Consider the following 12,153-nt stretch of genomic DNA (forward strand, 5'->3'; position numbering starts at 1 on the left):
GCTGGGCCCTAAAAACTGTGTATAATTTAAAGCGTTTTTCTTCTTGTTTCTACGAAGAATCATCCTCTAAGTCAGCAGTCCCCAACTTTTTAGCACCAGGGACTGGTTTCATGGAAGACTATTTTTCCATGGATCAGGTATAGTTTCAAGATTATTCAAGCACACTACATTTATTGTGCACTTTATTCCTATTATTATTACATCAGCTTCACCTCAAATCATCAAGCATTAGATCCTGGAGGCTTGGGACCCCTGCTCTAAGTTCCTACTTGACTGTCAAGATTCTGGGCCCCCAGGAGAGAGACTTCATTAAGGTTCTAATATTGAGCGTATTTACATAATCCAAGTGTTCACTGTAGGATACCTGGTCTTCAATTATATCTATCCCTCTCTCAGAGACACTGCATTTTATCCACTGTAGAGGATAAACCTTCAGTCTTCTGCTGAGGTAGTAAAGAGGACAGGCACTTAGCTATACAAATTGACAAAAATATCTAGGCTCATGTTGCCTTTTTTTTTTAAATAAGAGCTTACTGAGATATAACTCAAATACTATACAAGTGATCAATTTAAAGCATACAATTCAATGATTTTAGTATATTCAGTTGTGTAACCATCACAATTTTAGAACATTTTCATTACACCAAAAAGAAGTCTGTACCCTTGAGCAGTCATTTCCCATCTCCCTCTTATCTCCCCAACTCCTAGCCCTAGGCCACCACTAATTTACTCCTTATCTCTATAGATTTGTATTTTCAAGACATCTCATACAAAACAGAATGACATAATATGTGGTCTTCTGTGACTGGCTTCTCTCACATAAGCATATTGTTAAGGTTCATTCATGTTACAACATGTATGAGTCCCTCACTACTTTTATTATAATATGCATTTTATTTACCATTTATCAGGTGATGGACATTTGGGCTGTTTCTACTTTTTTGGTTATTAGAATTGACTGAGCTGGCTCCTTAAACAGTCTTTCAAACAATCCTATTTTTAGCACCACTCTTGCCTGCTTCTTCCACAAGAATACCTGATGCTGTGAACTCCTGAGCCTGAGGATTCTTTTCCATTTTTCCCACTTCTACTAAGATGTTTCTTAGACCAATCTAGACAGCATATTAAAAAGCAGAGACATTATTTTGCCAACAAAGGTCCATATAGTCAAGACTATGGTTTTTCCAGTGGTCATGTATGGATGTGAGAGTCAGACTATAAAGAAAGCTGAGCACTGAAGAATTGATGCTTTTGAACTGTGGTGTTGGAGAAGACTGTTGCAAGTCCCTTGGACTGCAAGGAGATCCATCCTTCAGTCCTGAGTGTTCATTGGAAGGACTGATGTTGAAGCTGAAACTCCAATACTTTGGCCACCTGATGCGAAGAGCTGACTCATCTGAAAAGACCCTGAAGCTGGGAAAGATTGAGGGCAGGAGGAGAAGGGGACGACGGAGGATGAGATGGTTGGATGGCATCACCGACTCAATGGACATGGCTTTGGGTAGACTCCAGCAGTGGGTGATGGACAGGGAGGCCTGGTGTGCCGCAGTTCATGGGGTCGCAAAGAGTTGGACACAACTGAGCAACTGAACTGAAGATGTTTCTATCAGTCTGTTGCTTTCCAGCTTCCAAATTTCATTGCTTCTTCCATTTTCTTTACCTGTACAGTTCAAATCTATAAAAAAAATTCTATATGATAATCTTTGTAGGCTTTGGAGGGGAGTAAAAGTTACTGCACCTTTCACTCATCCATCTTTACACAGAAGTCTTTTGTATAATAATCTAAGAGTATGTAGTTGTTCCACTATTAATAATTATTATTAATAGTATTTGACTATTAATAATTACTCAAAGTTATTCTAAAATATTCCAAATTATATTTGTAGATTTGTCTCCTTTTTAGTTCTGCCAGTTTTTTTTCTACCAGATTGGCAAAAATTAGAACAACAATGCAAAGACAAGGAACACTGTTGGTAAACAGATAAATCAGTATTTTTTTTCTGAAGAGTAGTTTGGCAACCGTTATCAACACTTAAGAACCTCTGTATCTTTGAACCTTGTTATTTTACACCTAGAAACTGATTCTAAAGCTCTTAGTGTGCACCAAACATTGCTTAGCAGTTAAGAGGATTCACGAATTATCATGTAAGTTCGGTTCAGTTCAGTCGCTCAGTCGTGTCCCACTCTTTGCGACCCCATGGACTGAAGCACGCCAGGCCTCCCTGATCATCACTAACTCCTGGAGTTTACTCAAACTCATGTCCAATGAGTCAGTGATGCCAAACAACCATCTCATCCTCTGTCATCCCCTTCTCCTCCAGCCTTCAATCTTTCTCAGCATCAGAGGCTTTTAAAATGAGTCAGCTCTTCGCATCAGGTGGCCAAAGTATTGGAGTTTCAGCTTCAGCATCAGTCCTTCCAATGAATATTCAGGACTGATTTCCTTTATGATGGACTAGTTGGATCTCCTCGCAGTCCAAGGGACTCTCAAGAGTCTTCTCCAACACCACAGTTCAAAAGCATCAATTCTTTGGCACTCAGCTTTCTTTATAGTCCAACTCTCACATCCATATGACTACTGGAAAAATGTAGCTTTGAATAGACAGATCTTTGTTGGCAAAGTAATGTCTCTGCTTTTTAACATGCTGTCTAGGTTGGTCATAACTGTTCTTCCAAGGAGTAAATGTCTTTTAACTTCACGGCTGCAGTCACAATTTGCAGTGATTTTGGAGCCCAAAAAAATGAAGTCTGCCACTGTTTCCCCATCTATTTGCCATGAAGTGATAGAACCAGATGCCATGATCTTAGTTTTCTGAATGTTGAGTTTTAAGCAAACTTTATCATGTAAACTTTATAATAATCTTCTGAAGAATAAGCTTAAAAAAAGGCTTAAGCCCCAACAAATAGTGATGAAGTCTACCTAACGATGAAGTCTACCTATACTGGAATTTAAGTTGTCTGACTCTAGAATCTTTAAACTTATATATACTGACTCAGGGCTTCCCTGATAGCTCAGTTGGTAAAGAATCCACCTGCAAGGCAGGGGACCCCGGTTCAATTCCTGGGTGGGGAAGATCTGCTGGAGAAGGGATAGGCTACCCACTCCAGTATTCTTGGGCTTCCCTTGTGGCTCAGCTAGTAAAGAATCTGCCTGCAATGCAGGAGACCTGGGTTTGATCCGTGGGTTGGGAAGATCCCCTGGGGAAGGAAAGGCTACCAACTCCAGCATTTTGCCCTGGAGAATTCCATGGACTATACAGTCCATGGGGTCGCAAAGAGTCCTACATAGACAACTGAGTGACTTTCACTTTCATACTGACTTAAAAGAATGTTTCTAAGAAACAAGTTAGAAAACAAGATGTAGCATGTGATCCCATTTTTAAGTTAGCATGAGTTTATATATTCATAGAAACAATTCTGGAATATACATATCAAAAAACAACAGAGATAGGGACTTCCCCAGCAGTCCAGTGGTTAAGATTCCATGCTCCCAGAGCAGGGGACATGGGTTTGATCCCTGATCAGGGAACTAAGACCCCACATGCCACATGGTGCAGCCAAAACAAAAAGAAAACACATAAACGCTAAAGACAGTTATCATTGAGAGGAAAGAAAAAGATCATTATACAGAAACCTGTGATGAGACTGCTCACACAATTAAGACTAAACATAACTTAGTTTTTCAGCAGCTAGGACTTAAAGGATAAGATATTTATTTCCTGTAACAATATAAGTCCTATTTCTCCCATTCTGCCACGTGGCTTACATTAATTCTCTCATTTCTGAATGATATCAGGTGGAAAAATACAAGCGCACACACACACACATACATACATATACACATATACTACTGCCTGGAACAGCTTCCTGTCTAGAGCAGATTTATTCTGCCAGTTAAGATTTACTGACTACAGAGAGAGCAGTTGAAGGTGGCTCATTTAAAATATGACTTGGGCCTGTTCTTAATACAATTGTCCCTCTGCCATTTTTCAAAGTATATGCTCTCATGTTCTGTACTTAGGTGACAAGACAAAGAACAATGCATACACTCGTTATGTGTTGTGATTTATTTCTTCAATATTTTGTGTCTACTTTTTGAGATTTTAAATTAAAAATATCTCACATCTATGAATTGAGTATATCCTACCAAATCTTAGTCGTAACTTCCATGTTATGCACTAGACTAAACCAAAGAACTTCAGGAAGTTCCAAGATTGTAAACTTAAGCCTGAGTAGGACTAAGTAGTTATAGTCTAGAAGCTTTATTAAAGGAAATCAGAACCATTACAACAACAAGGTACACACTTTTTTCTGTAAATGGCCAAACAGCAAACGTTTTAGTCTTTAGTCTTTATGTAGTCTCTATTACATATTGTTCTCTTTTTTACAACCCTTTAAAAATGTAGTATCATTCAGACTGGTTGGCTTCCCCACTCTCACTAGAAATAATTAAAGACTGGCATACCCTACCAAAAGAAGGGGATTGAGAAATCCAGCCCCTCACACCAAAAAAATACTGGCAGCCAAACTTTCAGCCCTCAAGCAGATTTGTGTTTTCCTTCACTAACCTGACCCAAGAGGAAAACACCTCTTGGACAACAATCAGGGTTTTCTCTAAAAATGGCTCACTTAGGCCACTAAGAAGTCTTTAAGTCCCCATCAATTCAGACTTTCACTCTCTAGATAACATCCAAGGATTACTGACACCTAAGTAAGCCTCCAACAGAAAAGCTGGAGACCAATTTAGAAGGAAAGAGGCTGTAAAAAGAAAAAAAAAAAAAGTGTTTTTTTAAAAATTACACTCAGAAATTAAAGACAAGGCATCCATGACACAAGCACAAGATGTGCTCTATAAAAGAGAAACTTTAAGAGAAAAAGAACTCTTGGAAAATCAAAAATCTTCACAACAAAAAAAGGAAAATTCAACACCAGGCTTAAAATAAAGTTAACAAAGACTCCCACATAAAATAGAGCAAAAAGACTAGGAGGTGAAAAGAAAAAGAAAAAGCAAGTATTAGAGGACTAGTCGAAGAGATCCAAACAAATAATGGAAGTTTCATAGAGAGAAGAGATACAAACAGGAGAAGAGGAAACCATTGTTATAAACTGAATTGTGTCCTGTCAAAATGTGTATGTTGAAGCCCTAGCCCCCAACGTGACTGTATTTGGAGATATGACACTTTGGAGGTAGCTATGGTTAAAAGAGGTCATAAGGGTGGGGCCCGAATCCAACAGGACTGGTATCCTCCTAAGAGGAGGAAAGATACAGTTCTTTCCACAGAACGCCCTGTAAAGGACACAGTGAAAAGGTAGCTGTCTACAAACCAAGAAGCAAACTCATCAGAAACCAATCCCAATGGCACCGTGATCTCAGATTTCCAGCCTCCAGAACTGTGAGAAAATTAGTACCTGTTATTTAAAACACACAGTCTGTGGTATTTTGTTATGGCAGTACTAGGCAATTAATCTAACCATCAATTACGAAATTAAAGAAAAATTACCAGAGCTGATGAAGATAATTTGGTCGATTTGGAGGGCACAATAAATAACATCTAGGGAAATGCACAAAACTAGATGTATTTCATGAGAGTATGCCAAGTCACAGTCTCATGAAATTAAAAAAATTCCAAAACGGCCAAAAGCATTAGGATCAGGAATCAGAATGTCTTCAGAATTCCTAAAACAGTTACAAACTAGAAAACAATGGAGATGCCTTCAAAATTTCTAAGGGAAATTATTTCCAACCTACATTACTCAACTAACCAAATCAGTGGGAAGACCTACATAAATAAATAAAGGAGGGGTTATTAATGTAGATCTCAACTTTTCACAGGAATCTACTGTGGGATATAACCCATCAAAAGGAGGGGGGTCAAACCAATAAAAAAAAATTATGATTCACAGGAAATAAGAAATTTAAGGCAAAGGGAATAGTTTTATGGTCATGCGGGAAATCCCAGGAAACTACTATAGACCAGCTAAAGAACTAGTTTGATCAAGTGCAAAAACTGGTAGACAAAAACAGAGCAATTCTACTCCCATAAGGATGTATGTCCACTAAAAGAGTTGTAAGTAAATGTTCACAGCTGCTTTATTCACAACTGCTTTTAAAAAAATGGAAATAAATATTCATTAATGGTGATTTTTTTTTTTTAATATCTATTCATCCAACAAAATACAGTCTTCAGTGAATAAGACCAACTACTTCTGCACCCAACACCATGGGTGAATCCACAAACACAAAGTTAAGTAAAAGCAGCCACAAAAGAGTATATACAGTATGGTTCCACTTACATTAAGTTCAAGAACAGGTAAAAATAATCTATGGTAATACAAGTGAAAACGGTGATTACTTTGGGAGGCAAGAGGACAGATTCGAAGGAAGCATGAGAGCGCCTTCTGGAGCACTAGGACTGTTCTATACTTTGACCTGGGTGATGGGTAATACGATGCCTACGAACGGAAAAATTCATTATGGATACACTGAAATTTGGGCACCTTACAATTTAAAAAAAATATAACAATACTGTCTCTAAACAAGTTTTTAAAGAAATTAACGGACTTTTCAATTGGATCCCACAACAGGAACTAATCAAAAGGAAAATTTTCTAAGGCCTTATACACGAAGATTTTTGTTTCAAAGTTATTTATAATAGGAAAAAAAAAACTAGGAATAACACTTAAAAAACAAATGCAAACTCTAGATTTCTCTGGCATAGGAGAGAAATTATTATTTGATGTGTTTTTATTACTAGCAGCCAAACTTAATACTTATTACCCTAAGGAAGCCATCTGCCAGGCGGGTTCACAGGCTACAAGGCAAAAAAGAGCCTGGTTATTCAAGGTCCAAAGAGCAGCCTAAAGGAAAAAGATAATGACAAGAGATGCAGATAGAAGCTGGCAAAAGCTAAATCATGGAAAGTTTCACAGGGCTTTCTAAGAACATGTAAAAAAAATGAAAAAAAAAAAAAAAAATTAAATGACTTCCCAGGCAGCAAATTGAGAGGCAGTATAGGAGGTATTCTAAATGTAACTAAAAATAATGTTACATAAAAACATACAATATCTGGAAGTTATCAAGCATTTCCAAAAACTTTTCCAATGCACTGTTTAATTAATAAAATGTTTTCTTAATATACCTGGACTAGGCAAAAAGTACAAGGAATATTAAATTCTTTGTTATATTTATTATCTGAACTGATCTAAGTGCAACATGATTTTGAAGCATGTACTGAGACTTTTGGAAGGCTGGTTCACCTAAAAAACAAAACAAAACAAACAAAAAACCTTTTTAGATGCACTCATTTTTTAAAGAGATTTCCCCAAGCCATACTCTCACTGCTTTATTCAACTGGTCTGTTTGAACAGAAATTACTCATAGTACACTCATCCAATTTAGCACTCCTTAAGTACAATTTCAGGAATAAAGAACAAGAGAATCAGTGTTTCAACAGTTTATTTTAGCAGATAATTTAAACAAATAAAAATAAGCCATTTATAAACAACCAAAAAATAAAACAAAAATAGCTTCTAATTTGTTTCAGGCCAAAAATGTCAAGCATACCCTCCTGAGATATTTCACCTAATTTTTCTGTGCTACTTGTCTTGTTACATAAATATTAAGAAAAATACCAAGGAAACTCTATGCTGCTGGTTTTAATAGAAACTTTAGAGTTGGGGGGGGTGCGGAGTGTGAAGGACAAACATACAAAAGGTCTCCAACTTTCCAAGTGGAACAAATGATTTTCAGAATGTTCTGCTCAATAAACAGATTGCTCAATAATCTGTTTCTTGACAGAACAAAATGAAAAAATAGCAAAAGTGTTCCTGTTCTATCAAAAAGAGCATTTAGTTAGATCAATAAACTCAGATGCCTTACAAGTAATGCATTGTTCACATTTACTTTCAAGGCTCCCAAAGAGTTTCTCTTTTTCAAGAGATTCAGACTAAAATCCAACAGTAAAACTTGTAAGAGATTCATTTTTAATGGCTCATAGGACTCAACAGTGGACACGCCAATATTATTTTAGTTAATGCTGTTAATATACCCAACAAGCTAGAGAAAGACTTCATGTAGACTTTTTTTTTTTAATTCATGTAGACTTTAAATCACTGTTTCAATGATTCAAACAATTCAGGTCATAAAGGTTACCCTTCCCTCATACAGAAGTTCTGAATCTATTTGAGAAGGCATTAACACACAAAATGCAAAGTAATGTGAAACAAACAATACAAAATGACATTGCAAGAGATGAAAAGAAGTATAGTTTCATAAGAATACACACATACATTTTTTTTTTTTTAATATACAGAGCTTGAGTTAGGAAATCAAGTAGGAAATTAAGGTTTAAGTCAGCTCTGCCAGGGTCACTAGGTGAATTTCAGTGAACTTAGTCTGTATGGATTACATATTCCCTACGTATAAAATGGAAGGATGGATTCCAACATTCCCACAATATTGTTCCATAGCATTATAATATGTGTCCACATATTAAAAACCAAAGAAATGATAAAACGGTAAGGGCTGTGGGTTCAAAGGAAAGCAACAACACAGGGAACAGAAAGATCTAGAAAGCTGTGTGGAAGGACCAAATATGAAATGTCAACAAAATCTGACTTTACTTGCCACTTAATTTTAGGAGGAAAATTTCTTTTAAAGCCTACTAGCAATAAACAGGCAGTCAAAGTGTCAACAGACATGAAGGCAGAAAAATACACAATCTAGATGAGAACAAGAGATTGATTTGTGTTAGGGTGGACAGCTCCTACAGAGAATTACTGATATCATTAGAAAAAACAGGTTTTGAGCAGACTGTTAGAAGGCTAGGAATTCTGAACTATACTCTAAATAACAGAGAACTAATGCTGGTTTAACAGTGAGGGCGGTGGAAGCATTATTTTAAGAACAAGGCAGAAGCCAGGACATACTAAACAGGGAGAAAAGAGGCAGAAAATCCAGTTAAAAGCTACTGGGGGTGGGGGGCGGGAAATAGTGGGAAGAACAGCTGTCTGAAAGAAATTTCAGAAAATGGCTGACAAAAATTGGGCAATGTTATGTGGTGAGAGGAAGTCTAAGATAAAACCAGGGCTTATGCCTGGGTAGTTTAAGGCATGATAGTATCACCAAAACAAAGTCAGCATATGGAATCAGTTTTGAAGGAAGACTACAAATTACATCTTTCAAATAAAGTGAAGAACATCCAGACAGAATTGTTGCCTCATTAAATAATCTTTAAATGTCACTTTTGGCCCTGTCAGTTGTCTTCCTAAGACAGCACAGCAAAGTATTGACAGAGAATTTGTTAAATGCTTAGTGATTTCAAGAGTTTCCTCCAATTCTACTTATCAACTAAATAAGTAAATCATTTAGTCTTCTGGTGTAGGCAGAAAAATATCTGGTATTTTTCCATATTACAAAGGTAAATAAATTGTAAAATTTGTTAAATTATAAAAGAATAAAATAGACAGGATATGTATTTATTAAGTCTTCCTGACAAATGATTTATAACAATATTTGCATCAAATCTACTTTGAGTTTTTGCAGGGAAGTTCTCAAAGGTGCAAAAATCCAGTGGCCTAAAATATATTTCAATATCTAACAAAATGTACCATGTATTTTTCAAGTTCTATTTTCAAGGACCTGAAAGCACTAGTAAAATCTAGACTAAAGATAATATTTAGAAAAACAAAGCAAACAAGTTTATAATTTAATATATGAACAAGCACAGCTGAGAAATCTTTAACATTCTGCAAACTGTCCACAATTTTCCAAAGGAAAAAATGGTAGTTTGCAATGAAAATGAAATAAAACTACTATTAATCAACCAATGCATAGTTCTCGAGTTTCTATCAAACTATGAGTGGGATACCTATTTAAGAACTGAACATTACTGACAATTACCAGACAAACAGAACCTTCTTCTTGGATAATTTCTCCATTTACTCTGTAAACTCCCTGAAGGTTGAGACACAGAGCTTTCCGTCTGCTTAATAAACTGTATGGTTGGTCTTTTCTTACATCTACGAAAATAAGATTTTTAAAAATGAATACCTCTTGCAACACTTCCTCGTCCTGACTGGACGGTGAGCTTTTTTTGCTCACCACACAAGATGGGGATAGAAATTTCTCCTTCAACTCATCCTTTCCTAACTCCCATGGTTTCTTGCCTAAGTTAACGGGCAGAATTATTTTTAAGTAACTAGTTCATTAGTGTGACACTAAACTGGGCGTCTATAAAGTAAGCGTTCTCAGTCCCGCACAAAATCCAGCTTCCAGAGCTTCTGATGGCAAACTTTCATGGACACACATAAGAAAGGTTACAAAACCAACTATCAAGATACATTTTTTCCCCCAGATATAGTACAACTCAAGTCAAAAGCTTACAGCCCAAGTAACTCAAGTACAAATCCATAGGATGAAAATAACCCAGATTTCCAGACGAGGGAAACGGCTGGGGGCTGGGTGGGGGGAGGGGCGGGAGGAGCATCCCGAGGATGTCCATCCTCCGCACCCGGAACGGCTCCCTCCCACTCCTCGAGGTGAGCGCCCCCACCACCACCACCACCACCACCACGTCCCTACCTCCGCGGCCTCGGAATGCGCCACAACAGCCGTCAGGACTTTTAGAGAGGAAAAGAAAAGGAGAAGGGTGCACGCCACACACTCGACCTCCCAGCCTCCGGGGGCGGCCGGCCGCAGCGCTCACCCAGACCCGACGCTCCAGGGATGGGCAGGAAGGCCGTAGGGCTGCGCTGTCCAGGGCAGTGGCCGGAGGGTCGCGCGGAGCTGCGAGGCAAAAGCCCAGGCCCAACCAAGCGGCCTCCCCGCCCCCTCCGGCTTAGCTCCGGGCCGGCAGACGGCGCCCCGGGAGCTAACTTCAGCAGGGTAGAGGAAGCACCGCGGCAAGTAACAGGCTATGTGGATTCCCCGGACGAGAAAAGGCTGTCTGTGCGTCTCCCTGCCGGCAGGACCGTCTCACCTCAACTCCCCTCTGCCGAGCCCGGGCGGCGCCAGCTCACTTGAGGAGGGCAGGGACGCCGCCACGGCCGCCGCGATGGCCGTTACGGCACGAGGCCTCAGCTCTGCCGCCGCGTAGCTCTGAGGAGAGGGGCGGGGCGCGCGCGGCGGGAGGGCGGGGCTGCAGCGCCGACTGGTCGCGAGGCCCTGGGCGGACCCGCGCGGACAGGAAACCCCCCTCCCTGCCCAATCTGATAGGTTCAGTCTTCCCTTTCCTTCCTATCACTGACGCGAGGGCGGTCTTCGCCGTGCTGGGATTGGGCGACTCCGCCTGTCAATCAATTGCTGTGCTGTGTGTAAAGCTGAGGCTGCTCCGCGGAGAGAGTGAGAGAGACAGAAGCGGTCTCCCTGTCCATGGGTTTTTTTGCTTTTGTGTCTCTGGCTGATTATTCTGGGGCCTTCCTCCTCAGCGCCACAGGAGACTCCGCAGCAAAAGTGACTGCTTTCCGAGTTAAGCCCCGATTGCTCTGGGAGCTTCCTTCTGGTTTCTGCACCTGGAGAAGGTCTTACCAGCGGAAAGTTCTTAGGGACGAGGAGAGAAAATGAAAAGCAAACAAAAAGGCATGAACGTGGAGTCCTGAGAGAAAAATGTAAGATGTGTTCTTAATTTGAAGCGCAAATCAAAATAAGCTGAGTCTGAGGGCCTTCGAAGCGCCCTGGTGCGTGGATAGCTTCCATTCTTGGCTGCGGTAGCCTTGCTGTGAGGACAGTGACTTTCGGTGCCAGGTCTGTCCTTTCTTAGCAACCCAGCCCCAGACACCTGCCATCAGTAAGTTGGTTCTCCCCACGCCGGCGCTTCAGACCCCATCACCTGCCTCTTCCTCCCCAGCCATCTCTGTGGCTCTGCTTAAGCATTTCCCGCCCAGGGAAGCCTGCTGAGCGCACAGGTGTTTTCCCCACCCAGCTGCTGAAAGAGCCAGACTTTTTGCGACCCCATAGATCTGAAGCCCGCCAGGCTCCTCTCTCCATGGAATTTGCCAGGCAAGAATACTGGAGCCGGTTCCATTTCCTAGGGATCCAACCAGCGTCTCCTGCACTGGCAAGGGGATTCTTTACCACCTGGGAAGACCTCTCTACCCCTACCTGGATTGTAAACTCAAATCAGGAATCACGTCAGTACTGTTTTTCCCCAGTAC

At 40.0% G+C, this 12,153-nt stretch overlaps 1 protein-coding gene across 4 annotated transcripts in view; it reads right to left on the minus strand.

Annotated features, from left to right (window-relative positions):
- The window catches only part of NCK1 (NCK adaptor protein 1), a 65,039-nt gene extending 53,939 nt beyond the window's left edge, over positions 1–11,100 (minus strand). For 3 of the 4 annotated variants that reach the window (XM_081569698.1, XM_081569699.1, XM_081569696.1), the window contains exon 1: positions 10,980–11,100. The gene's annotated coding sequence lies outside the window, so the exon portion shown is untranslated. Of the gene's footprint in view, positions 1–10,706 lie in introns of all 4 variants that reach the window. The other variant, XM_081569697.1, reaches the window with a different exon arrangement.
- Positions 11,101–12,153: the final 1,053 nt, after the last annotated feature.

The sequence above is a fragment of the Giraffa tippelskirchi genome, chromosome 2 (assembly GCF_054371585.1).
Source record: "Giraffa tippelskirchi isolate mGirTip1 chromosome 2, T2T-mGirTip1v1.2.pri, whole genome shotgun sequence".
NCBI lineage: Eukaryota > Metazoa > Chordata > Mammalia > Artiodactyla > Giraffidae > Giraffa > Giraffa tippelskirchi.